Source organism: Mustela erminea, chromosome 3, assembly GCF_009829155.1.
Source record: "Mustela erminea isolate mMusErm1 chromosome 3, mMusErm1.Pri, whole genome shotgun sequence".
Lineage (NCBI taxonomy): Eukaryota > Metazoa > Chordata > Mammalia > Carnivora > Mustelidae > Mustela > Mustela erminea.
In genome coordinates, this window is record NC_045616.1 from 116062663 (window position 1) to 116088149 (window position 25487).

General features: G+C 40.4%; 1 long non-coding RNA gene across 1 annotated transcript; it reads right to left on the reverse strand.

The window, feature by feature from the left end:
• Positions 1–460: 460 nt before the first annotated feature.
• Positions 461–25479, reverse strand: LOC116586774. The gene is made up of 3 exons (XR_004284147.1): positions 25380–25479; positions 20882–21007; positions 461–556 (listed from the first exon to the last, which is right to left on the reverse strand). It is a non-coding gene; the product is annotated as an uncharacterized LOC116586774 (long non-coding RNA).
• Positions 25480–25487: the final 8 nt, after the last annotated feature.

Sequence of the window (25487 nt, forward strand, 5' to 3'; positions counted from 1 at the left end):
AGAACAAACCTTAGAAGTAGGCATTATTATCCCCATTTTTGATCTGTGAAAATTAAATTTCAGGGAGATTACATTGCCTATGATCACTAGCTAATAACATGTAAGAACTGAGGTCAAGGACACATGGTCTGACTTGAGAACCCAAGCTTTCCACCTGAAAGATACAGTCTTTCTACCACATACAGGATATGTCCAAGAGTGACTCATGAAGCTCCTGCCCACCTTTCCAGACAAGCACAGCCACACATCACATTTCAGATTCAGTAAAGAACATATAACCCCCTGAACATACCCTGCTGTTTTACACACTGGAGCCTTAGTTCATCTGGGTCCCTCTGCTGGGATCACTTGCTTCCCACCCCCTTTTGATCATTCATCTCACAAAAAATCAGCTGAGACACAAGGTCCCTAGAAAAATCTTTCCCAATCCTTTCCCCAGGTTGTTTGTATACTCACTCTGTTGTCTGCTAGCACCGTAGGCATTCTGTCACTGTCCTTCCCACACTGTACTGAAGTATTTTATTTCCTGTTCATCTGTCCTACTAGACTTTAAGACCTTTTAAAAAACAGAAGATATATATATTCATATACACACATCCATATATATACACATATATCCTCTTATATATAATATATATTTATTATTATATACAACATATTATATATCCTATTATATAAAAATGTTTACCTACATTTTATTTATTTATACTTTATACCTATGATTAATCTCCAACACTTAATATAGTCTCTACTCTGTATCAGATGGTCAATAAATATTTGCTGAGCTCCACTACCAACAATGTTCAGTGAGTTTCCAATGCTTATCTAAAAGTATTACCCACAGCTTTAGAACAATAGGTAAAAAATGATAACCTTTTAATTCCACCAATATTTATCACAAAATCACAGAAAGAACATGAAGGGACTTTGGAGAAAATTTAGTTCCAAATGGTATATAGATGGAAGACTCTGAAAAGGGAAAAAAGGAACTGAGTTCAAGGCCCTCTTAACTACTTCCCAGCTTAGGCAAAATGGCAACCCCTTTACATTTGGTTGGCTTATCTCTGGAATAATGTTCAACACATCTTATCAGGCACAAATGCTTGGTGAGAGGATCAATTGAAATAATATTTATGCATATATTTTGCTTACTAAAAACATCATATAAGCAAATGTTTTGTGTTGTTTTTGCCTTTCACAGAACATGGGGCATAGTAAATGTTCAATAATTGCCATTAAAATGACTTAATACTTAAACCCTTCATTTCTTGGTTATGATATCAGAAATTAGATTAAGTAACTTTGCCTAAGATTCTCCCTAGACTGCAAGCTCACCGACCACGAACGTTTTTTGGTTTTTGGTTTTTTTTTATCCCCAGCATCTATCCCAGTGCCTGGCCTATGGTAGGTGCTCCTGGCCCATGGAGGTGCCCCTCCCTTCCAGCATTCATGGAAGGGAGGAGGAAAGGAGGAAGATCATAGAACTGGGTTCTATGATTCTCTAGTCACAGGTTTTTCCATTTGATCATGGCACTGGGTGCTGTAGGTCGGTGGTTTTCAAAGTGTGGTCTCGAGAATCAGCAGCATCAGCATCACTTGGGAACTTCTGAGAAATGCAAATTCTCGGGCTCCATCTCAGACTTGCTGAATCAGAAACTCTGAGGGTGGGGCCCAGCAATCTGGGTTTGAACAAGACCTCCAGGGGATCCTGATGCTTGCCAAAGTTTGACAACCATTGCTGGAGGAGAAACTCTTCATTATCTGCCTATGTCTGAGAATAAGTGGACAGGAAAAGGTGAATTTATTTATAGCTTTTAAATAATTTATTCTAGAAACCTAAATGCACAGTACTTTCATTGTCATTTCCTACTAACTTGACACACTTATGATACAAGGGGGAAACATTTCTGGAAAGATTACATCAATAATGCAATACATTTTTGGTTAAAAATAACATTTACTGAATTGTTTTCTAAGTATAGAAGACTACATAATCGTTGTTAATAATAAGGATAAAACTGAAAATCATAGTGACACTTACATAGAGCTTACTGTATACCAGGCACTATTTCAAACACTTTTCCTATCTTAACTAGCTTATTACTCAAAACAATCCCATGAGACAGGTACAGTTTTTATCATCCCCATTTTATTTTTTTTTTAAAGAATTATTTATTTATTTATTAGACAGAGAGAGAAATCACAAGTAGGCGGAGAGGCAGACAGAGAGAGACAGGGAAGCAGGCCCCCTGTTGAGCAGAAAGCCTGATGCTTGCTTGATCCCAGGACCCTGAGACCATGACCTGAGCCGAAGGCAGAGGTTTAACCCACTGAGCCACCCAGGCGCCCTATTATCCCCATTTTATAGAGAGATAGAGGTTATACAACTTGCCAAAGGTCAAATGGCCTGGTAGATCCAGGATTTGTGTTCATGCAAACCAGCTCTAGGGTCCATGAGATTAACCACTATGCTATATTATAAATCACCCTAATTGAGAGATCATCACAGATTACTAATAATTATGGAGAGAGAACTTGGTGTTTTCCTTCAACTTAACAAATACACACACACACACACATATACACACATCTGGGCATACATACATGTATATATACTCTATTGATAAATATATTTATTTACAATTAATTCATTTACATGTAAATAATTATAACAGTTTTTACCCTTTTAACTTGTTTTGTATTTTTTTATATGTATTATAATTTAAAAAATAAAATCAGGTCACATGTGGCTATAACCTAGTTTCTTTCATAATAATTATAAATATAATAGTATCACAATTCTAAAACAATTGTAATGTTGTACTTAATTCTCTTCAACTTTATTTAATTAATTCTCTAGTGGTGGACAAAAAGAAATCGTAGCCAATGTTTTGGATGATACATAACATGGTAATGAACATCTCTGAACTTAAAACGTAATGATTATACAATTCATTTTTTTAATCTCTGCATAACTCTCCAGTGTGGGCTCACACAAATAATGAAAAGTAACTCTCTCCCAATAGTACATCTAGTCCATAGATGCTCTTACTTTAAAACTCTATAACAGCAAAACTGAATTATACCCCATAGCCCAGCAGCTAGACTATCAGATCATTCTACAGGTCATTTAAAAATACTATGAATGACAATTTCATTATCTTGATGTTAAGGAAACCACAGGTGCTATATCATCAGAGAGTCAGAGAGGCAGTATTGGAAGAACTGAAGAGCAGTCAAAGGTCAGAGTATCTGTGAAGGGAAATACAAGCTCGCCTTGCATGTAGATTCATGCCATGGGTGAGACAGTATCTAGAACACAGCAGATGTTTTGTAGGTGAATGAATATTAAGGCCTGGTAAATAGATGAAAACATATAGGAAACTAGAGATGGGGAGAACATAGGACCTCTTTCCTGACTTCTCTGAAAATGCCATTCACTCTATTGTGGCAGAAAACTTGACGATGATCACACACCAGCACTACAGAGAAATACAAAAGCAAAACACATCATTTCCATACAACCACATTCCTGGTACGGACTTCTGGGGCTCAGCATGTTTAGGTCTGACCTGAGGTCTCCCAAAGCCAATCTCCCAAGGAACTCAATGAAAACCAAAATACTTAAGCCAAATTAGAGGTGCCCAGGATGTCTGCTGCAAATAATAGGATCTCTGTGTCTACACTTACGACAGCAGGAAGGAGAGGCATGATTTTAATAAGATGTAACATGATTCTCCAGACTTAACCAGAGGGTCAGTGCTGGGAAATGTTTAGGGAGGAGACAGTGCCAAAAGTTTCAGGAAACCCCCTTTTTTGGTCTGCTGTGTGTGCGGTGGCGGTGGGGGGCAGGTAAGGAAGGAATCTGGATAATGAAACACCCTGAAATCCCAAAGTCAAAATGACACCATGGTACAGAAGTGGGGCCTATATTAAGAATAGATATTATAGGGACACCTGGGTGGTTCAGTACCTTAAGCGGCTGCCTTCGGCTCAGGTCATGATCCCAGGGTGCTGGGATCGAGTCCCACATCGGTATCCTTGCTTGGCAGGGAGACTGCTTCCCTCTCCGCCTCTGCCTGCTTCTCTGCCTGCTTGTATGCTCTCTCTCTCTGACAAATAAATAAATAAAATCTTTAAAAAAAAAAAAAAAGAATAGATATTATACATGAGGATGCCTGGGTCTTTCAGACAAGCATCTGCCTTTGGCTCAGGTCAGGATCTCAGTGTGCTCCCTGCTCAGCAAGGAGTCTGCTCCTCCCTCTTCCTCTCCCCCTCCCCCTCTTGTTATCATTCTCTCTCTTTAATAAATGAACAAAATCCTTAATAACAAAAAGAGTAGATATTATAGAAATTGTAGGAGAAAAAAAGTTAAAGGAAATATTGTTAAAGGAAATATATACTGCCAGAAAGAAGCAAGCCGATCATTTCAGGGTCAGAACCTAAGGTGAGTTTTTTCCCTATAATAATGTCATTCACCTTCCTGCCAGGGAAGAGTTGGTATTGCAGAGAGATGGGTTCTTCCAGTATAACTGATTCTCTTGGATCGGGTAACTTAATCAATTAATTAACTTATTAATTAATTACTTTATTTCTCTCTTCCTTTATTTATTTATTTATCTGATTGTGCGACTTTAGAGGTCTACTCTTTTTTTTTTTTTAAGATTTTATTTTATTTATTTGTCAGAGAGAGAGTGAGCAAGAGCGAGCATAGGCAGACAGAGTGGAAGGCAGAGGCAGAGGGAGAAGCAGGCTCCCTGCTGAGCAAGGAGCCCGATGTGGGACTCGATCCCAGGACGCTGGGATCATGACCTGAGCCGAAGGCAGCTGCTTAACCAACTGAGCCACCCAGGCGTCCCTAGAGGTCTACTCTTGATGTAAATGTTTGAGAATCCTTAAACGCTGAATGAAGCTGGAAGGACTTTTGTGTTAACAAATCTCATTCTAATATGTCTCAGATGAGAAAATTAAGTCCTAAAGGGATGAAGCAACTTCTCCAGAATGGCAGAGCAAGTCCACAGCAGTGCCAGGGGGAGGTTAATCCCCACAATCCTGATTCCCACTCCTACACCACAATGGCCACAGCCCCATGTCTGTGGTCTTAGATTAATGATAGCACCTCCTTCAGACCACTGGCCAATGAATATTATTTTACCCAAATGCTGCTTAATTCCTTTGCATTCTTTTATTCAATACCTATTTTGAGTACTTTCTACATGTCAATGTTCTAAAGGCAGGTGAGACATTAGCAAGATAGGTCAAGCATTCCCAGAGTAGGGAAAGAAACAGACAAGAAGCAACTAAACATATAAAGAAGATAATTTCAGGTTGTAATAAATGTTATGAAGATGATACAACAGATTAATGTGGTAAAGGGCATCTAGGATTGGAAGAGGCTGCATGAGAGAGAGCGGCCAGGAAAGGCTTCTCTGAGCAGGTGACATTTGCTGTAAAACTTGAAATTCGAGTAGGAGTTAGTCAACTAAAGATCTGGATGAACAGCATTTCAAGCAGAGAAGGAAATAAGTGTAAAATGCCTGAGGCAGGGGTTCCAGTTCCAGGTAAAATGGGGTAAGAACATTCCATCCTCTCTTGCCCTCCCACTCGACACTGCTAGGAAGCATGGTGTTTTCTTATTTCAAACTGAAGAGGACCAAAAGATGAGGTACCACCAAGCCAGCAGGGAATTTCCTTCTCTTTTTTTCTGGTGTCCCAACCTGGTTTCAAGACATTTTGATATCTGGAGCTGGTTACTGGCCAGGGAAAAAGAGAGGTCCAGAAGAAGCCCTCTAGCTCTGGCCTCAGGAGAGGAAAGGGGAACTCCTAAGGTGAAAAAAAAATGGAAAAATTGCCTGGAGTTCTTCTCTTCTCTGCCCTCTCCTGCACCAGCCCTGAGGTAATCCCATGTGGCAACAGAAAAGACAATAAAATAAAAGCAATAAAAGCAGCCAGGGCCTACAGAGGCCTAACATTCTGAGGAGGGGAGACTTCCTCTCTGATCAGAGAGGCTGTGGTCCCAAGGAGATGGGGAGAACACCTATTGTTTCCTTTCTCTCTCACTGTCCTCCTACTACAATGGCCCCTGACAAGGGTGCAGGTACAGGAAGTCCAACGCTGACTGTTGTACCTAAAGGCCTAAAGACAGAACCAGAAAGCACCAGGGATCCAGAAAGGACTGGAGATCAGGAAAGGGAGGAGCCAGAAAGAAGGGCCCTTTCAATTAAAAAAAAAAAAGAAAGAAAGAAAGAAAAGAAATGCAAATGACTTAAACATAAAAAAAAAAAAAAGTTCCTCCTTACTGATAGAGAATGTGAATTAACACAATGCTGAGATATCATTTCTCACCTATCTTTTGCCACTTATTTGGAAAAAAAAAAATCCAAAAGATTGACAACGTATTCTGTATTGATACTTTGGGGAAACAGATCCTTTCATTCCTTGATAATGGGAAGGCAAAATGGTACAGCCTGTATAAAGGAGAATTAGCAATATCTCAAAAATTTTCATTTTCTTATTGATCCAGAAATCCTACTTTCAAGTATCTGTCCCCCCCGCAAAATTACAAAATATGGAAAGTTGTATCCCTACTTTGCCAAGTATAAGCTGGCATTATTTGGAATAGCAAAAAACTGGAAACAACCTATTTGTTCAGCAGTAGGATGCCGGCTGCATAAACAGTATTACATGCCTGCAGAGTTCTCTAAGCTGTGAAACGGCTATGAAGTGACCTCCAAGGTGTAACAAGTAAGAAAGCAAAGCAGAGAAAAGTTATTTTAGTGACTTCTGTTTAAACACATACACACTTACGTATAGTTTATATAGAATGCTTATATAGATTTGAAACAGATTGTTACCTGTTGGGGAGGGGAAAACAGGGTAGAGGGGATAAAGTGAGAAATTAAACTTCTGAACAGAATTCATTTTGTAGATTTGACTTTCAACCACATAAATATTCACATGATTAACTACCAAAAATAAAAATAGAAATACTCCCAAAGAAACAGAAACAAAATAAGACAAAAGCTAACAGTATTTTGAAAGAAATTATTTCACATGACTTTTAAAACATAGTAATTTGACTTTATATCCCTAGTAGAGAAAAAGAACCACAAAAAATACCTTGAACTATTTTTAATAATCTATTCTTAGCAATAGTGTTGCTATTATTATTCTGAAACTATTAAACACATGGTGGAATAAAGCAAATATGTAATTGTTAATGTTTATAAGAACCAAGATTTCAATATAGGAGAAAAGAAAATCAAATATATAAACCAAAGAAGTTAGGGGCACTCAGTCAGTTAGGTGTCTGCCTTCAGCTCAAGTCATGATCTTGGGTCCAGGGATCAAGCCCCAGTTAGGGTTCCCTGCTCAGTGGGGAGACTGCTTCTCCTTCTCCCTTAGCTGTTTCCCCTCCTTGTGCTCTCTCTCTCTCCCTCTCTCTCTCAAATAAATAAATAAATAAAATATTAAAAAATATAAACCAAAGAAATAATACCCTGTAATAACAAATTTTAGATTATTATGAATTCATAATATCTTTTTTATTTAAAATAAAAAGTATTTCCAAACTCTTTCCATTAGAAAGTCTAAGAATTAATAAACTCAATAGTAATCAGCATTTCTCTTCAGATTGTGGCCTCTAACTATCATTTCCTTAGAGAAATGGCTGACTCTAGGTTGGGGCAGGAAATATAAAAGACAGCCTCGATATCTTTTCATAATAAAAAGTAAGGAAGCAACACAAAAAAAGTCTAATATGAAGTAAAAAGGACTCAGGAACCATAGTAAAAAAGCTCTCCCTGGCCAAAGTTGGGATAAGCTGAACACCAAAAAGAACAGAAACTATAGTAACTGATAAAAATAGAGGGGGCGGGGTGTGAAGTAGGTGATGGGGATTGAAGAGCGGACTTGTGTGTGTTGAGCATCAGGTGATATATAGAAGGGCTGAATCACTCCATTGTACACTGAAACTAATATTACACTGTATGTTAACTAACAGGAATGTAAATAAAAACTAAAAAAAAAAAAAAAAAAAAGGTCGATCCCATGAAGCTGAAGCCAGGCTTGCCTGTGGATGGTATACAACCAGGAGGAGGAGGTCTATTATTCAGGCACTGGAATGTCAGCTTCTCTCTCCCCTCAGATTTACCTCCCTCTGCATATAGTAAAAGAGCTGAGGTAGGCAATAATGATTTGTCCATTTTGGAATTGCCTTCTTGACACTGTTCCTCCAAGCAGCTTGTTCCGTGGCCACTCCTCTCTCTGCAAAGGTGGTGGGAGGAGGTCTGGGGGGAGGGGCCCTTACTTCCCTTTAGGAAACTACCTAGAGCCCAAAGGATTGGGGATAGGAGGATGCAAAAGAGCCTTTTTGTCTGGTCTCCCATTCAGGAAAGGACTAAAATTTACCTTTAAAGCTATTTCCAAATGAGGTTAGATACAAAGATAGGAAGATAGGCTGGCAGGACTGGAAGATACCAAAGCTTGCCTTGTAGCTTGAGGCTTGCATCCTAATTCCTGAGCTATGGGGTCCAGAGGGTGGAATTTATGTACTGTGTAATTACCCCATGAAGGGCACAGTTTTATGGCTTGTATTTTTGTGTGTGTTGCAAAGCATTAATTTGTTATATGTAAATGTTTAAAGCATGCCACAATATTTTGCAATCATATTTGGTAATTTCCTTTTTTTTTAATATACTAGTTGCCTCAAAAAAAGAAAGTAGCCCTTGCCCCTCTTGATGTTTGAAAGGTCTCAAGAAGAGGAAGAGGAGGGGCGCCTGGGTGGCTCAGTGGGTTAAAGCCTGCCTTTTGCTCAGGTCATGATCCCAGGGTCCTGGTATCGAGCCCCACACTGGGCTCTCTGGTTGGCAGGGAGCCTGCTTCCTCCTCTCTACCTGCCTTTCTGCCTACTTGTGATCTCTCTCTGCCAAATAAATAAATAAAATCTTTAAAAAAAAAAAAAAAAGAGGAAGAGGAGGAGAAGGTGTGGTAATAACAGTTACAACAACAGCGAACATATACAGAGGACTTTTATGTGCTAGGTACTGCCAGGTGTCCTAATGGAAATCACATTAATTAGCACATTAATTAACATGCACTAATTCATTTAATCCTCACTTACATCGTGGGTATTATCTCCATTTTATAATAAGAAAATTGAGGAGCGCCTGGGTGGTTCAGTTGGTCCTGGGACCCAGCTCCTCAGAATGGCTCTCTGCTCAGCAGGAGGTCTGCTTCTCCTTCTCCCTCTGCCCCTTTCCCCCAATTGTGCTCTCTCACTCACTCTTTCTCTTTCAAATGAATAAATAAAATATTTTGAAAGAAAGAAAATTGAGACACAGTTGATAACTAGCTGTGTATCAAACTTTACCGAAGGGTTAGAAGAAGCAAAAGGAAATCAGAGAGTATGAAGGAAACTGTATAAAACTATAGATACTGGGTATGACTTTTTGTAGTAAAAGGAAAAAGTACCTAAGAGGTTAAAACCTTCATAAAGAGAGCTTACTTTTTGGAAACCTCCAGATCCTAATCTTGTTTCTGGATCTTCATTTTCTCATATGGCATCTCCTTCCTCTCTACCTCACTCTGGAAAATGCCATCTTTCCTCACGGGGACTGTTCTTGTCCCAGGGCTATCCCCCTTCCCCAACCAGGTGATTTGTTCACCAGAGGTGAAATATCTCACATTCTGAGTTACTCAGTGTAGAATAACACTTAGAAATCTGTCAGGAGGGGTGGGGTAGTAGAGAAGGGAGTTGTTGGTACTCCAGGAATCTTGACCTCTTTGGTGTGTCTCTCTCTGACACAATAGGTGACAATTAAAGATCTTATTCTATCTTAGCCTGTCAATAACCGTTGCATCTACTTGTATCTTCCAAAGATTAACCGTCAGAAGCAGTTAAGTCTAAAACAACCCATAGGGATATACCATATCATCCCTAAATACTTCATAATTTGTAAGTGTGTCTTTCTCAACAATGGAATCAGTGCTTTATGTTACTTTGGTTTGTTTCACTGTCCCCCCCCCCCCCCCTTCCAATTGGATTCCTCTGGGCAAACCATCTTTTCTCTGCATAAATGCCTGGGAGAGATGGAAGGTAAGTGGCTGAGGGTACAAAGGCTTAGGTCTTCCAACTCCTCCGCAATGCCAAAAAGGTTATCATTTTTTTTTTTTTAAATACACTTCCTCTACATTCTAAGTGACCAATAAAAGACTGTGGTTGATAGTCTTTGGTTACATTTCACCATAGCACCAAAAGCATTCACAGAGCTCCCTGAGGGCCTGGTACTTATTAAACGCTGTATAACTACTTTCTTTGAGCCAAGTACCAGGGTCTGGCCATCACCCAGCCAAGTGGTGAGAAATCTCATGTTAATGTTTCATTACAGTAAACATTGCTTTGGGCTGGTCCTAAGCAAAGGGATAAATCGGTACTATAAACAACTCAAAGTCAGTTTTTAGGATGAAAGCAAGCGAGTCTCTATGAATTATTCTCAATGCTCAAAATAACAAGTTAGTTTCTCCAAAACACTTATACCTACTACATCATTTCAATCTCATAATAACACAGAAAGGTCTTTAGATTTGGCAAGATTACCTATACTCAACAGACCAAGAAATTGAGACTTGTGAGTTCAAGTGACTGGGCAAGGTCACCCAGCTAATCACAGAGCAAAGCTTGTTTTTGCACAACCTAGTCCAACTCTTGCCAAAGCTTTGATGTTTGCCTTCTTTTTATCTGTAAAGTATTTTACAGTTATTCCCCCAATACAGTTTCATGGGCATCTTTTTAAACTCACTTAATCCCTGTGATAGGTAATTTTATGTGTCAACCAGGAAGGCCCAGATAGCTGGTAAAACACTATTTTTGGGTCTGTCTATGAGGGTGTTTCTAGGAGAGATTAGCATTTGAACTGGTGAACTAAATAAAGCAGATGGCCCTTCTCAGTGTGGGCAGGCACCATCCAATCCACTGAGGGCCCAAATAGAATAAATAGTAGAGGAAGAGCATATTTAAACTCCCTGTGAGGGACGCCTGGGTGGCTCAGTTGGTTAAGCAGCTGCCTTCGGCTCAGGTCATGATCCCAGCGTCCTGGGATCAAGTCCCACATCGGGCTCTTTGCTCAGCAAGGAGCCTGCTTCTCCCTCTGCCTCTGCCTGCCATTCTGTCTGCCTGTGCTCGCTCTCTCCCCCTCTCTCTCTCTGATAAATAAATAAAATCTTTAAAAAAAAAAAAAAAAAAACTCCCTGTGAGTTGTGATATCTGTTTTATCTTGAGCTTAGACATCTGCCTTCCTGGATTTCAGGTCTTCAGACTTGAACTCTTGAACTGGAACTTACACCATCACCTCTGCCACCTCCCTGGATGGGCTCAGTGTTCTGTTAATCAAGAATACAAGTTTGGGGCACCTGGGTGGCTCAGTGGGTTAAAAACTCTGCCTTTGGCTCAGGTCATGATCCTAGGTGGGATCAAGTCCCGCATCCGGCTCTCTGCTCAGTGGGGAGCTTGCTTCCCTCTCTCTCTCTGCCTGCCTCTCTGCTTGCTTGTGATCTCTACTGTCAAATAAATAAATAAAATCTTAAAAAAAAATACAAGTTTGATATCCTAGAATGATCTCTGAAACAAAAGTGCTCAAATAGAAGGAAACAAAAATTCTTCATGTAAGCCAGGAAGCAGTAATTATGCTAGTCACTATTATTAACCTAGATATAACACCCAAACCACAAGTAACTGAAGAAAAAATTGATAAATTGGACTGCATCAAATTAAAATTTTTTCATGCTTCAAAGGACACTATCAAAAAAGTGAGAAGACAACCACACAATAGGAGAAAATACTTGCAAATCACTTACCTGATCAGCAATTTATATCCAGAATATAAAAAGAACTCTTACAACTCAACAATAAGAAGACAATTCAATTAGAATATGAACAAATAGACAATTAAGCCTCAATAGACAAATAAACCTCAATAGACAATTCCCCAAAGAAGATACACAAATGGCATGTAAGCACATAAAAGGATGCTCAACATCAATAGCCACTGGGGAAACACAAATCAAAACCACGATAAGATACCACTGCACACGTACTGGAATGGCTGTAATCAAGTGTTAACAAAGATGTGAAGAAATTTGAACCCTCATAGGTTGCTGGGAGGAATATAAAAAGGTGCAACCACTTTGGAAAACACTCTGGCAGTTCCTCTAAAAGTTAAACACGAAATTACCATTTGACCCCCCTAATTCCACTCCAAAGTATATGCTCAAGAGAATAAAATGCATATGTCCACACAGAAGTTTTTTTTTTTTTAAAGATTTTATTTATTTATTTGACAGACAGAGATCACAAGTAGGCAGAGAGAAAAAAAAAAAAAACAAGTAGGCAGAGAGGCAGGCAGAGAGAGGGGAGGAAGCAGGTTCCCTGCTGAGCAGAGAGCCCGATGCGGGGCTCGATCCCAGGACCCCGGGACCACGACCCGACCCAAGCTGAAGGCAGAGGCTTAACCCACTGAGCCACCCAGGCGCTCCCACACAGAAGTTTTTACACAAATGCTCATAGCAACATTACTTCAAGTCACCAAAAAGTAGAAAGAATGTACATCAATTGATGTATGGATAAACAAAATATAGTATATCCACACAGTGGAATAGTATTCAGCCACAAAAGAGAAATGGGGGCATCTGGGTGGCATCCAACTCTTGGTTTTGGCTCACGTTATGATTTCTGGATCCTGAGATGGAGCACGGCAGAGAGCTCCACACTCAGCAGGAAGTCTGCTTGGGATCCTCTCCCTCTCCCTCTGTGCCTCCACTGAGCGTGTTCTCTTTCTCTCTCTCGCTCTCTCTAAAATAAATAAATCTTTAAAAAGAGAGAGAAATGAAGGACTGATATATGCTACAAATGGATGAACCTTGAAAATATTATGCTTAGCATAACAAGCCGGAAATGAAAGATCACATATTGTATGATTCGATTTATATTAAATGTCTACCATAGGCAAATCCACAGAGACAAAACATACAGTAGTGGTTGCCAGGGGCTGGAAGGAGATGGGGAAGGCAGGTGAGTGCTAATGAATAGGAGTTTGGGTGGGGGGGGAATGGCACCAAAGATAACATTCTGAAATTAGATAAGTGGGATGGTTGCATACCTTGTAAATATATGAAAAATCATTGATTTTGAACTCACACTTTAAAGGAATGGATACATAGTATGTGAATTATACGTCAATTTTTTTTTTTTTTTAAAGCATAGCTTGTGGCTTCTCATAGTCCTACATTAAAGAAAACAAATCACTTCATTTAGGGCACCTAAGTCCATCATCAGGGAGGCAAAGGAGGAAAGCACAATGCTCTGACAATAACCAGGGAGATCCAATTGGGTGCTATGACTCTAAACATATTCCAGCAGCACTCCATGTCAGACTCTTGGGAAGTGCATTCATATTTTATACCACGACTAGCCCCAGAGTGTAACTGTGGCCTTAGGATCAGGCTGGTTTCATCTGTCACTTAACCTCCATTTTGCCATGTTTTAGGTGTTTCTTCTGCAGTATCAGAAAGAAGGAAGGTCAAGTGTATGACTCCTCCTCAGGTAACTAACCTCAAGTCCATTCAAAACATTTTTTTGAGTATCTAGGAAGTGCCAGATACTTGTTAGCTCCAGGGAATCAGTTATGATCAGGATGGATGATCCCCTCCCTTGATGAAACTTAAATTCTAATGTCAGGAACAGATAATAAAAAAAAATACTTGTTCTTCGTCAATGCCCCAATCCATTCCCAGTCCATTCAGTGGCCTTTTCTGAGCTGCTTTGCTTTCTAGAAAGGTGGGGCTGACTTCTGAATTATATTAATCAGGCTGCCTTGTACTGGCAGGAAATCAGAAAGCAGGAAGAAAGAGATCAGGGTAATTCAGCCCTTCTCCCCCTGCCTCAGCCCCACAGTTATGGCAGCAGATTTCAATTACTACATCTCCTGTAGGGCAGACCTTCCTCCACAGAGCCAGATCTCATTGGAAACTATTCTTTCCTATCTTTTTGTACTGAAGCATCTGTAGTAGATTATCCTCAAAGATGGCTAATATGGTGCCTGGGTGGCTCAGTTCTTAAGCATCTAATTCTTGATTTGGGCTCAGGTCATGATCTCAGGGTAGTGAGGGATACTGCTTGGGATTCTCTCTCTCCCACACTTTCCTTTGCCCCTCCCCCCCAGTGGCACACGCATGCTCTCCCTCTCTGTCAAGTAAATAAATAAATCTTTTTTTTTTTTAAGGTGGCTACTAAAGATTCCTCTCAACTCTATATGCACACGATGCTCCTCTGCTTAAAAGGGAATATCTATTTCACCTTCCCTTGAAGCTGGATTTGCCTTATGACTTGCTTTGACCACTGGAATGTGATAAATGGGAGGCTGGTCAATTCTTCAATAAGTCTTTAAAAGGCCTGGCAGCTTCCATTTTGACTTTTTTGGGATCTAGCCACCTATTAACAGCTCAGGCTAGCTTATTAAATGAGAGACCACATGGAAGGAGAGACAACCCCCCCAGCAGCACACCAGACATGTGAGTGAACCCATCCTGGATCCTCTTCTAGCACCAGTTGAGCTGCTCTAGAGAACTCCACCAAGTGCAGAGTAGGGATAAGCCATTTCCTCCAAGCCCTGCTCAAATTGAAGAATTCTGAGCAAACAAATGGTGGTGTTTTGTTTTGTTTCAAGACACTAAGTTGTGGAGCAGTTTTACACAGCAATAAATAATTGAAGCAATAAATGGCTCCTCACCAGAGCTACTTCCAAGTGCTTTGACATCCTTATTAATACCCTTAACCCTGACCTTGCATCTATAAATAGTCTGTTTGCTTCATTCTCTTCAATCAAATCCTTTTGACTTGAGTTCTGTTTTCTGTTCTAAGTTCTGTGATCCTGCCTAATACAAGTGAGTAAATAAACAGACACAGATTCTTGTTGGTACCAAGATGAAAATATATAGCCTGCTCTGACAAGGGATGACAAAATAAGGAATTCTTCCTATTAGGCTGAAGATTTTTAGCCAAAAAACAAACCAACAAATAATGGGACTAGCTCCCTCTTGGACATGCCTGCCGTCTATCTCCCAAAACACTTGAAAGTGCCACTTTGAGGAATGTGAGCCATACTGACCAAGAACAGGACTGAAAAATGGGAGAGATGTTAGAAGAGTCTCTTATACAAGGTATGAAAACATAGGTTTACTTTAGTTAGAACTACTTTGAGATTAAGGCAACATATTTTTATCAATTCAATTGGCAGAAATTCAAAAGAGCAATAGCATCTAGAGCTAATGAGGACATGACAAAATAAGCTTTTCAATATGTTGCTTAGTGAGAGTGAGAACTGCTGTAATCTCTTTGGTATACAATCTGCCAATATCCAATTAAATAAAAAACACTTATCCTTTCCTGTTCCCACTTTTGAGATCTAAACACCATATGTAAAGAGAGATGTACAAAGATATATTTTACTGTAACATTGTTTACAGTGGCAAAAACAGAAATAGAAACATCCTAACTATTCATCACTAGCCAAATGGTTCAATAAATTATGGCACATTCATATTAAGGAATTATACCAATATTTAAAAGAATGAGTTATATCTATATTTATTGAGCTGGAGGGATATCCATGATGTATTATCAAGAAGGTATTTTATTGTATTTTTTAAAGATTTATTTATTTGAAAGGAAGAGAGAGAGGAGCAGGGAGAGGGGCAGAGGGAGAAAATCTCAAGCAGACTCTCCACTGCTCCACCGAGTACAAAGCCCAGTGTGGGGCTCAAACCCATGACCCCAAGATCATGGCCTGAGCTGAAAGCAGGAGTTGGATGCCTAACCTACTGAGCCACCCAGGTGCCCCTCAAGCAGGTATTTTAAAAAGCAAGCACTGTGTATAGCATGACCCTAAAGCAAAACCTGCATATGTGCACATGTATTTTTTTTTTAAAGATTTTATTTATTTATTTGACAGACAGAGATCACAAGTAGGCAGAGAGGCAGGCAGAGAGAGAGAGAGGGAAGCAGGCTCCCCGCGGAGCAGAGAGCCCGATGCGGGGCTCGATCCCAGGACCCTGAGATCATGACCCGAGCCGAAGGCAGCAGCCCAAGCCACTGAGCCACCCAGGCGCCCCTGTGCACATGTATTTTTGTTTGTATTTAAAAGCATGGGAAAGGGCACCTGGGTGGCTCAGTGGGTTAGGCCGCTGCCTTCGGCTCAGGTCATGATCTCAGGGTCCTGGGATCGAGTCCCGCATCGGGCTCTCTGCTCAGCAGGGAGCCTGCTTCCCTCTCTCTCTCTCTCTCTCTCTGCCTGCCTCTCCATCTACTTGTGATCTCTCTCTCTGTCAAATAAATAATAAATAAAATCTTCTAAATAAATAAATAAATAAATAAATAAATAAATAAAAGCATGGGAAAGAGTGTGAAAAAGTACTATCAAGCTTTTAATAGGATTAGCATAGTGGGGTGAAAATAAATGGGAAGGGATTATACTTTCTTTATGCATTTTTGGAATTTTTCAATTGTTGAAATGAGTTTGTATAACTTTTATTTTTAATTCTCCTCTTCCCACCCCTCTTTCCACCTCAAGCAACAATAGCTCTCATTTATTTCCTTTGATGAACTTTGCCGGTTTTAGAATTTTATATAAATGGAGTCATAACTTTTTGTGTCTGGTTTCTTTCATTTACTATCATGTCTGTGAGATTTGTCCAGGTTGTTGTATATATTCACAGTTCATTCCCTTCTACTGCTAAATCATGTTCCATTCAAATGATGAATTACAACTTGTTTGTCCATATCCTACTGATGGGCACTTGGGTTGTTTCTAGAGTTTGTCTATTGTGAATAAAGCTACTAAGAACATTCTACATGAGAATTTTAACATAATTTCCATTTCTCTTGGATAATTACCTAGCAGTTGAATTGCTAGGTCAAGGGATAGATACATAAGGATGTATGAACATGTTTTACTTTTGAAATTTAAAAAAACTAATACAAAATTTTGCAGAAAAAAATTAAAAGAAAGAGAATAAATCTGTTTCTTTTTATTTGAAAGTTTATTTAATTATTTGGGAGAGAGAGAGAGTGAGCAAGAAAAGAGAGCATAAACCGGGGCAATAGCAGTCGGGGGTGGTGGGCAAGTGGAGGAAGCAGAGGGAGAAGCCGACTCCCTGTTGAACAGGCTTGATTCCGGGACCCTGAGATCATGACTTGAGCTGAAGGCAGATGCCTAACCAAATGAGTCACCCAGGTGTCCCAATGATTCTGTATCTTAAAACGATCATAATCTTGCTATCTTTTTTCCACTCCTTCCTCTCCCAGTAGGTGTTTGGGTCTGTCCAGATCTTAGACTTCCCAGGCCAGATCAGTGACCTGCCATCTTCAGGGTGAATCACCAAAGATAGGGAAATTCTAATGTTATATATGCCCAATAGGAACTGTGTTTAGATAGCACTCACCAGAAACCATAAAAACTGCTAATACACAGGAAATCAGCTTCCACAGTTGGAGACCCCTCATGAGGTTTCTTTTCTTTAACAAGGTGTCAGCAGAATAGGTATTTAGCATTAAAAAGAAGAAAAAGGAAAAAATATGTTCTGAAAATAGTCAAATCGACACATCGTGAATGAGAGTATTAGGGGCGCCTGGGTGGCTCAGTGGGTTAAAGGCTCTGCCTTCAGCTTAGGTCATGACCCCAGGATCCTGGGATCGAGCCTCTCATCAGACTCTCTGCTCAGCCAGGAGCCCTCTTCCCTTCCTCTCTCTCTCTCTCTGCCTGCCTCCTGCCTACTTGTGACCTCTGTCAAATAAATAAATAAAATCTTTAAAAAAAAAAAAAAAAAAGAATGAGAGTAGTAGAAGTAACCTTACCACATGGAAGGGTTTATAAACAAATTATGAACCAAACTGTAGTAACTTCCAGATTTAAATCAAAAGTCCAACATGTGATAATAATCCGCTCCATATCACAAAGACCTATCCTTGGGAGGCTCTGGCTGGAAAATACGTATATTTTTAAATGTTTAAAAAAAAAAAAAGTATTGCCATGCTGCCACTAAATGACTTGAGAGGTACTTGCTGGGCCCATGGCCATCACCACCCTTTTTTCTCAGAACTGGCCTTGAATTGTAACCCACATGAAGGTGACAGTATCAGTCTTCCTCCAGGATAACAGCGGTTTAGACCAGGGATGGGCCTCTGATAGGTTTAGAATCTAAACGCCATGAAAAACCATCAAAGAATTTGTGCAAATAATAACATGGTCCAATTTATGATGTGAAAAGATCTTGGAGGAACAAATGAGGAGACATTTAGTTCATATGAGAGATGATTGTGGTTGGCATTGCCAGTGGAAAAGAGGAAAGAAGTAAGCTCTAGAGAGCCCCTCAACACCTACAAGCTGGGGAGAGCAACAAAAAATTTCTAATGAGCCTGAAATGTAGGAAAGAAAAGAAGACTGTGGGATCTTGAAAGCTGAGAAAGCAGGGAGTTTTGAGAAGGAAGAATTGGTGAATTGTGGCTTAAAAAGAAATGAAGAGAGCCTGTTTGGGAAGAAAACAGCCTTCCTGTTAAGAGGAGATGAGAAATGGGTTGTAACTGTAGGGGAACGATGTGACAAGAAAGTAACTACAGCATGTTTGTAGCTTCTCACTGCACTTCAAATAAAAATATGAAAGACCAGGTCCTTAACTTGAAATACAGGTCTCCCAGGGACACCTGGAGTGGCCACAGAGGGACTAGGCTACTGCAAGAACCATGCTGCTGAAGCAGGAAGGAAAAGGAAAGAAATATCAGGACTGATCGCTTCAGCATTTTCTGATCCACCCTCACAACACTGGTGGAACCCAACCAGAAGCCAGAAGCCAGGAGAATGTAGGTAACAGAGGCCAAGGGGGTAGGTAGGTCAGGAGGCACACAACAAGGCAGAAGAGGATGGAGAATGGATTGAGCAGGCAAAGAAGCAACATGTCCTGGCTCACCTTCCCCCGCACATCTCTGATCATTCTTCCATTTCTGTCCAGTCTCACTGGGCCTTCTTTCATGTTCTGGAACATACCAAGCTATATCCTACCTTGGGCCTTGGCACAGACTGTTTTTTCTATCTGGATTCCTCCTCCTCTCTCTACCTCATTAACTCAAAATTATCTTCCCACCTTCACCTTAAACGTTACTTTCCCAGGGAGGACTTTCTTGGGAATGAAAAATGAATGATATACCACTGCCACATTGTCTCATAGCACCCCGTTCTTTTCCTCTTGTAGCTTTCATCATAGTTTGAAATGATAGATTTGGGGAAGGTTTATTTGCTCCTCTCTCAGACTGCAAAATTCACAAGAGTAGGAATTGTGTCTGTTTTTCACAGGACAATTCTTGGCAATGGGGCAAGTGTCCAAATACAAGTTTATTGAAAGATTTAATTAACCTGTTCTAACACCCTCTGCCACAACACCCATGATCTGTGGATATAAACAATTTTAAAAAGATAATAGATCTTATTCAATGAGTCCTTGGTACATGTCAAGCAATTTAGTGTGTCATCTCATTCATTCCTCACAACAATGCTATGAGTTAGGGCTCTTATCAGTCTCATTATCCCAATGAGGGAAAATTTTCCCAATGAGGGAGCCAAAACCTGAGAGGTCAAGTAATTTAGCCAATGTCCCAGAGCTACGTGATGTGAACCAAGACCCTGCTAATGCCACAGCCAGTGCTCTGACCTCTACCCACATTACACTGCCTCCTTAAATATCTTGCTGTGGTTTTTATTTGTTTATATGTTTATCTTCCCTATTAGTCTAGCAGGTCTATGGGTAACAATAGGTTTTAGTCATCTGTTTAACCCCAATGCACACTGCAGGTGTCCAATAAATGTTGAATGCTGACTCTTTCTCACCAAGAAAAGGTGCCTTGTTCTAACAGACCCTCCAAGTTTGTAGCCACATTTGTTTTGCTTATTAAAAAGCCGCGGCCAGGGCTCCTGGATGGCTTAATCAGTTGAGCGTCTGACCCTTGTTTTCAGCTCAGGTCATGGTCTCAGGGCCCTGGGTTGAGCTCCATGTAGGGCTTCACGCTCAGAGTGGAGTTTGCTTGTCCTTCTCCCTCCTATCCTGCCCCTGCCCCTCCCCCTCCTCCTGCTTGTGCTCATATGCATGTGGGCTCTCTCTCCCTCACCTAAATAAATAAACAGATAAATAAATGAATGAATAAAATCTTTTAAAAAAAAAGAACAGTGGTCTGCCCATCAGACTCCTTTGATGTCTACTGCAGTGAGCTCTTTCTCTAGAGCACAATTCTTTTGATGAACTGATAAAGTTCAAGGACTAGCAGAGCCTCTGTGTGAATTCTGGACACCTGTGGGCTTTCCCAAGACACTTGACCTTATTAAGAAAGACCCTGCCTCAGAAACCTGCCAGCACAGTTTTCTGACATCTGCACCATTCACCCCTGAATGAGACTTGACAATGCAGGATCAGTTCCCACAGTCACAAGCTGCCTCATTGCTTCAATGACTGTACTTTGGCTTCCTGTGCATAGAGTTTTCAGAGAACTAGACACTAGGAGCAGAATATCCATTCTGGGTTCACCTCTGGTCAAGAGACAGAGAAGCCCAGGAGGGAGGGAAATGATTCCAAGAGGACTTCTACCTCCATCTCACCTCCTGCCAGTGCCTTCAAGTTCTCACAGAAGGACTGCAAATGTGCTAGCCCTTTGGAGCCCCTACCAGGCTTTCTGAGTAGGCCCACCTGAGCCCTGCTGACAGCCTTGAAAGGAGACAAAATTTCAGCCAAGAGGACAACTGTCAGCAGAACAAAGAGTTAGCAAGGGTGTGCCTTGCTACCAGCTTACCTGTTGCTGCACAATGCAGGAATCTGCTTAACCCCCTCTTTCTTCATTACCTCTTCCTCCTATTATTGCCTATGGTATTTTTTTTCTCTTTTGTGGTTTACAAACTCAACTTTGTATAATTTAGACCTTAAAAAAAGAGAGAAAAAGGTGTCAGACCTAGAAAGGATGTGGTGTCATCTAACTTGGGGCATCCCAAACCCTGGAAAAATCATTTAAGAGATTAAAAAATAATACAGATTCCTCAGATCAATGGTTATAAATAACTGTTGCTTTTGTCTGCTAAAGCAAGGCTTTCTTGAGATTGTCATCAGAGCACTCTTTCTTCCCCACTGCATGTGGTTCTCCTAGATCTACCAATTCTATAATATACTCTCTCTAGAGGATTGGTCCCATGATAGGTATGTGATCCAAACTGGGCCAGAGTCCTTCCCTGTGTTATTAGACTCAGTGGATGAAAGACAAAAGTGTATCTTCCCCCTTGGTTGCCTAATTGAAAAAAAATGGAGCCCATTCTCCACAAAGTAGTAGCCCTATTTCCTGCCAACTAGGAGGAACCTATCCGCAATAAAGGAAAATGAGCGTCAGAAATAGAGTTCTGGCAGTACTTGCTAAGTTCTGGGACAGTTTATCTGAAACTCCCCAGTTTCCTGTGTCCTTCTTAAGCTAGTTTGGATTTACTGTCCCTTGGGACCAGAAGTATAGAAAATAATACACCAGTGAATCAGGCACTCATAGGTCAGGATGAAAAAAACCCCGAAACTTTTAAATATGTCTGAGAATTTCTGATGGTTGGCTAGGTTTAGGATACTCCGCTAGAATAACACTTCAGTCAATAAGGAAAAAAGCTGAGATCCACAGAAGATAAGTGATTTGATAGCAATAATGAGGTAGAATTTAGTGAGCACTTTCTACATGTAGGATGCAGTGTGAAGTGAGTTATATACATTATTTCATTTATTTCTCAGCATTTTGCTTTGCACTTACTACGTCTACTACATCTATTTGTTGTATACTCTGTTGGTTTTATTTACAACTGTATATCCACCACCTAGCACAGTGCCTGGAAAATAGCAGGATCTTGACCATCGAATACATTTTACTGATTAATACAATTCCTAGTAGGACTAGTAGTAATAATAGTAGTTACAGCAGCACTGCTAACATTTACTGAGTGTTTGTATATGGTACTGTTCTAGATTGTTTTTAAACATTACCTTTATTTAATTGTCTGAAAAGCCCATTATGGTAGGTTTCTATTATTCACAATTATGATGAGAAAATTGATTCACAGAGGTGGCAAATAATTTCCCCATGGTCGCACAGCTAGTGAGTAGCTAAAATAAGATTCAAACCCAGGCAAGCTGGCTCCAGAGTCCAGTTCATAATCACTGTGTTATACTGGTGTAATTAACTTATCCAAAACGACCAACCCACTGAAGAGCAGATGGAAAGTTTGAGCCTAGGTTGGTCTGAATCCAGAATCTACTCTTTCTAACCACTACTTTATACTTCCTCTCTGTGGTTAATCATCTGGCATTCAGCGCAGTCCATAGAAACGGTGCCCCTAGGGTTGTGCAATATATAATCTGCATGGCTCTTGCAGCAACTCTTACAATGTGATTAGAAACCAAGTATGTCAACTTCTAGAAGAGGAACAGTCAGTGTGATCAGAAACAGGACTCACTGGGCCAAATACTGAAACCAAGGTAGAACTGTTTGCCCGTCCTGTCAATTTAGTTACTGCAGGAAGCAGAACCAAGATGGAATTAAATGTATAAGAGATCAACTGGGGGAAACACCTACAAAGAATAAAGGGAAGAGGGAATAAAAGTAGTTGGGGACAGCCTCAGACTCCAAGAAGTTCTGACACAGGTTAAGAGAGAGAGAGAGAGAATGAAGGAAGATTGAGTAGGAAGACCCCGATTGCAAGAAAACTCAGAGGAATACTGAGCGAGGCTGATGGAGAGCCCAGGGCAATGCTTGCCCAGTACAGAAGTTTTGCACTGGGGAGAAATGGCCTGGCTCCAATGTGCTCACTCACCGACTGGGAGTAACCCAGTGGGGGCGCAGCCTGAATGTCAGTGTTGTGGTTGATCCCTGAGGAGTGGCTCCTGGAAGCTGTCAGCCATCCACATTCCTTGCAACTGGTTCTCTTAAAGAGAGATTTGGGCTGTGCCTTCCCATGGTTGCCGCACCTGTGTACCAAGAATTAAATCCTCAGAAGGAAACACCAGGGAGCCAACCATGCAAGACATGGAGGCAGCATCTACAACAGCGCCTCACACATCTGAGGACATCCGCTTTCAAACCTTGCGTTGTTTTGGCCTTACTCAAAGTGTCAGCTCATTTAGTGAAAAATGTGTTTTCCTGAAGAGGGGTGAGTGGGACATTTTCTCATTTATTTTTCTACGATGGACACATTTAAATTGCCACAAAGAAGTTACTATGGAAACTGCTCCCAAACTTGCAAGATAAAAGGTAAAAACAGAACACTTTGTTGACATGCAAATGGTTAGTCTTTGGAGACCACTTTTTAACAGACTCTCTTTGTCTGGTTCTTCTGAGTCCATTAGGGATTCCCTGGAATCAAAGGTAGACAGGCAGGTTTTTTGGCATTACATTCTAGAAGGCCCCAGCATGACAACTCGGGAATAAGTCTAGACACTTTCAAACTTGGTGCTGAAACAAGCAAAGTAGACAGGGACATTGTAATCTCTAGGTAATTCTGGTGATGCTGACTGTGAATTGCTATGAATCTGCAAACAGGCCCAGGGCAAGGAAGGTGGTTATTTTTACACCAGGCCCATTCTGCTGGTGTACCCTGGACCTGCTTGTTTGAAAGTTAACTTGCTGAGCTATTATTTATGCAAGGTAGTTTCTCTTTCTTATCTCCTCTGGCCATATTCCATCCTTTGAATCTTGGGCTGGACAGTCCTTTCTACAGGAAACAAACTTCTCATTTGAAAGCCCCGTTTCTCTACCTATCTCTTCTCATCTTTCCCTGCCTCTCCCGACCCACCAATCAAATACATTTCATGTCTGCCCCGGCACTCCTATCTTGACAAAGCTTTGAGATAGCTTTGTCCCAATTTCTGCTTTTTTTTTTTTTTTTTTTTTCCTGTCTGGCAATTCTTTCAACTTGCTTCTTTCAGGCCTCAATCCCAAAGCTGCATTGAAACCCTTTCGAAAATGCTTCCAATAATTATATGGATGCAATGTGAAGAGGGGACTTGACCTGAGCAACTAGGGGGTCAGAAGTTCCGGGTTCTTGATTTAGGATCATTGTTAACAGGCGTCACAACTGGCAGCAATCAATCTCACTTCTCCCTTGTGAATCAGTCTTCCTCTGTTCCTTCTACCAGATACTCTTTTCTTGCAGATCTTTTTTATGGCTAGCTCCTTTTCATCATTCAAGTTTTAGCGTAAATACAGTGTCCTCAAAGAGGCCCTAAACACTCCCTAACATTATTTTCCTCTAACATCATTCTCTGTAACATTATCTCCTGTTTTCTTCAACCACTATCTATCTGCAATTATCTTAAATGTCTCTTTAATTATTATATTTGCTCTAAAGACCTTTAAGATCCTAGAGAGCCGAGGTTGTAACAATCTTGTTCCCAGCTGTATTCCTTACTCCTAGCACACTGAAGATTCTCAATAAATATTTATAAAATGAAAAGCACTGTAAAATTTAAGCAGTTTGGATCAAATGAATTTTAAGGTTTCTTGCAGCTTTAACATGAACATTGTTAAAAATGAATAAGTGAAAAATGAAGTGACAGCAGCCACTACAATAAAACACTGAATGCAGCGTGTCTGTACCTATGCTTAAGAATATAAACCCGCCAAGTTCTTGGTCATGTCCTAGTGATGTCTTTCTAGTTTTTTATAGAGTGTGAACTGAGTTTCTGAGCTTCAAGATGAAGTATCTACGGAGTATATTAGATAGCTGCCTGAATATAAAACCACTGTATCATAGAATTAAAGGGGAGTAAGTTTTAGAATACAGTCTCTTCAATTTACAGGTGTGGAAATTCAGGCCCTAAGAAGGAGGTATCTTTGGAACCAAATACAGTGATGCTTCTGTCATTGTGGAAAACAAATACATATGGCAACAACATTTCTGTATAATCATTATTAATAACACAGCAATACTTTATATTTCTTAATTTTTTCTGGACTGTTCCCATGTTATTTATTCTGTACTTTCTCAGGTAATATTTTAACAAGACTTATTTCACAAGAAAATCCTTTCATTTTGAAGGCTCAAAATTATAGCACGCTGTGGACTGTTTCTGGGGAGAAGCAATGGTTTACGTTTGAAAAGTTTGAATGCAGCTAGAACCTATGTTAATGCTTCTGACACTTGAGCACGGAGGATTCGTTAAAACACAGATAACTGGGCCCCATCATCCAGAGTTTCTGGTTTCGGAGATCAGAGGCATGGGGAAGCGTGCGTAGGACTGGGAAAGTCTGACAAATATAGTACCAAACTTACCACACCAACATTCTCAGCTTAACCGGTCCGCTATGTCCGCAGAGAACTACAAGTCCCGGCGTACCCCGCGCACAGCGGGCGGAAAGTCGGGCACTTCCGCTCCACGCA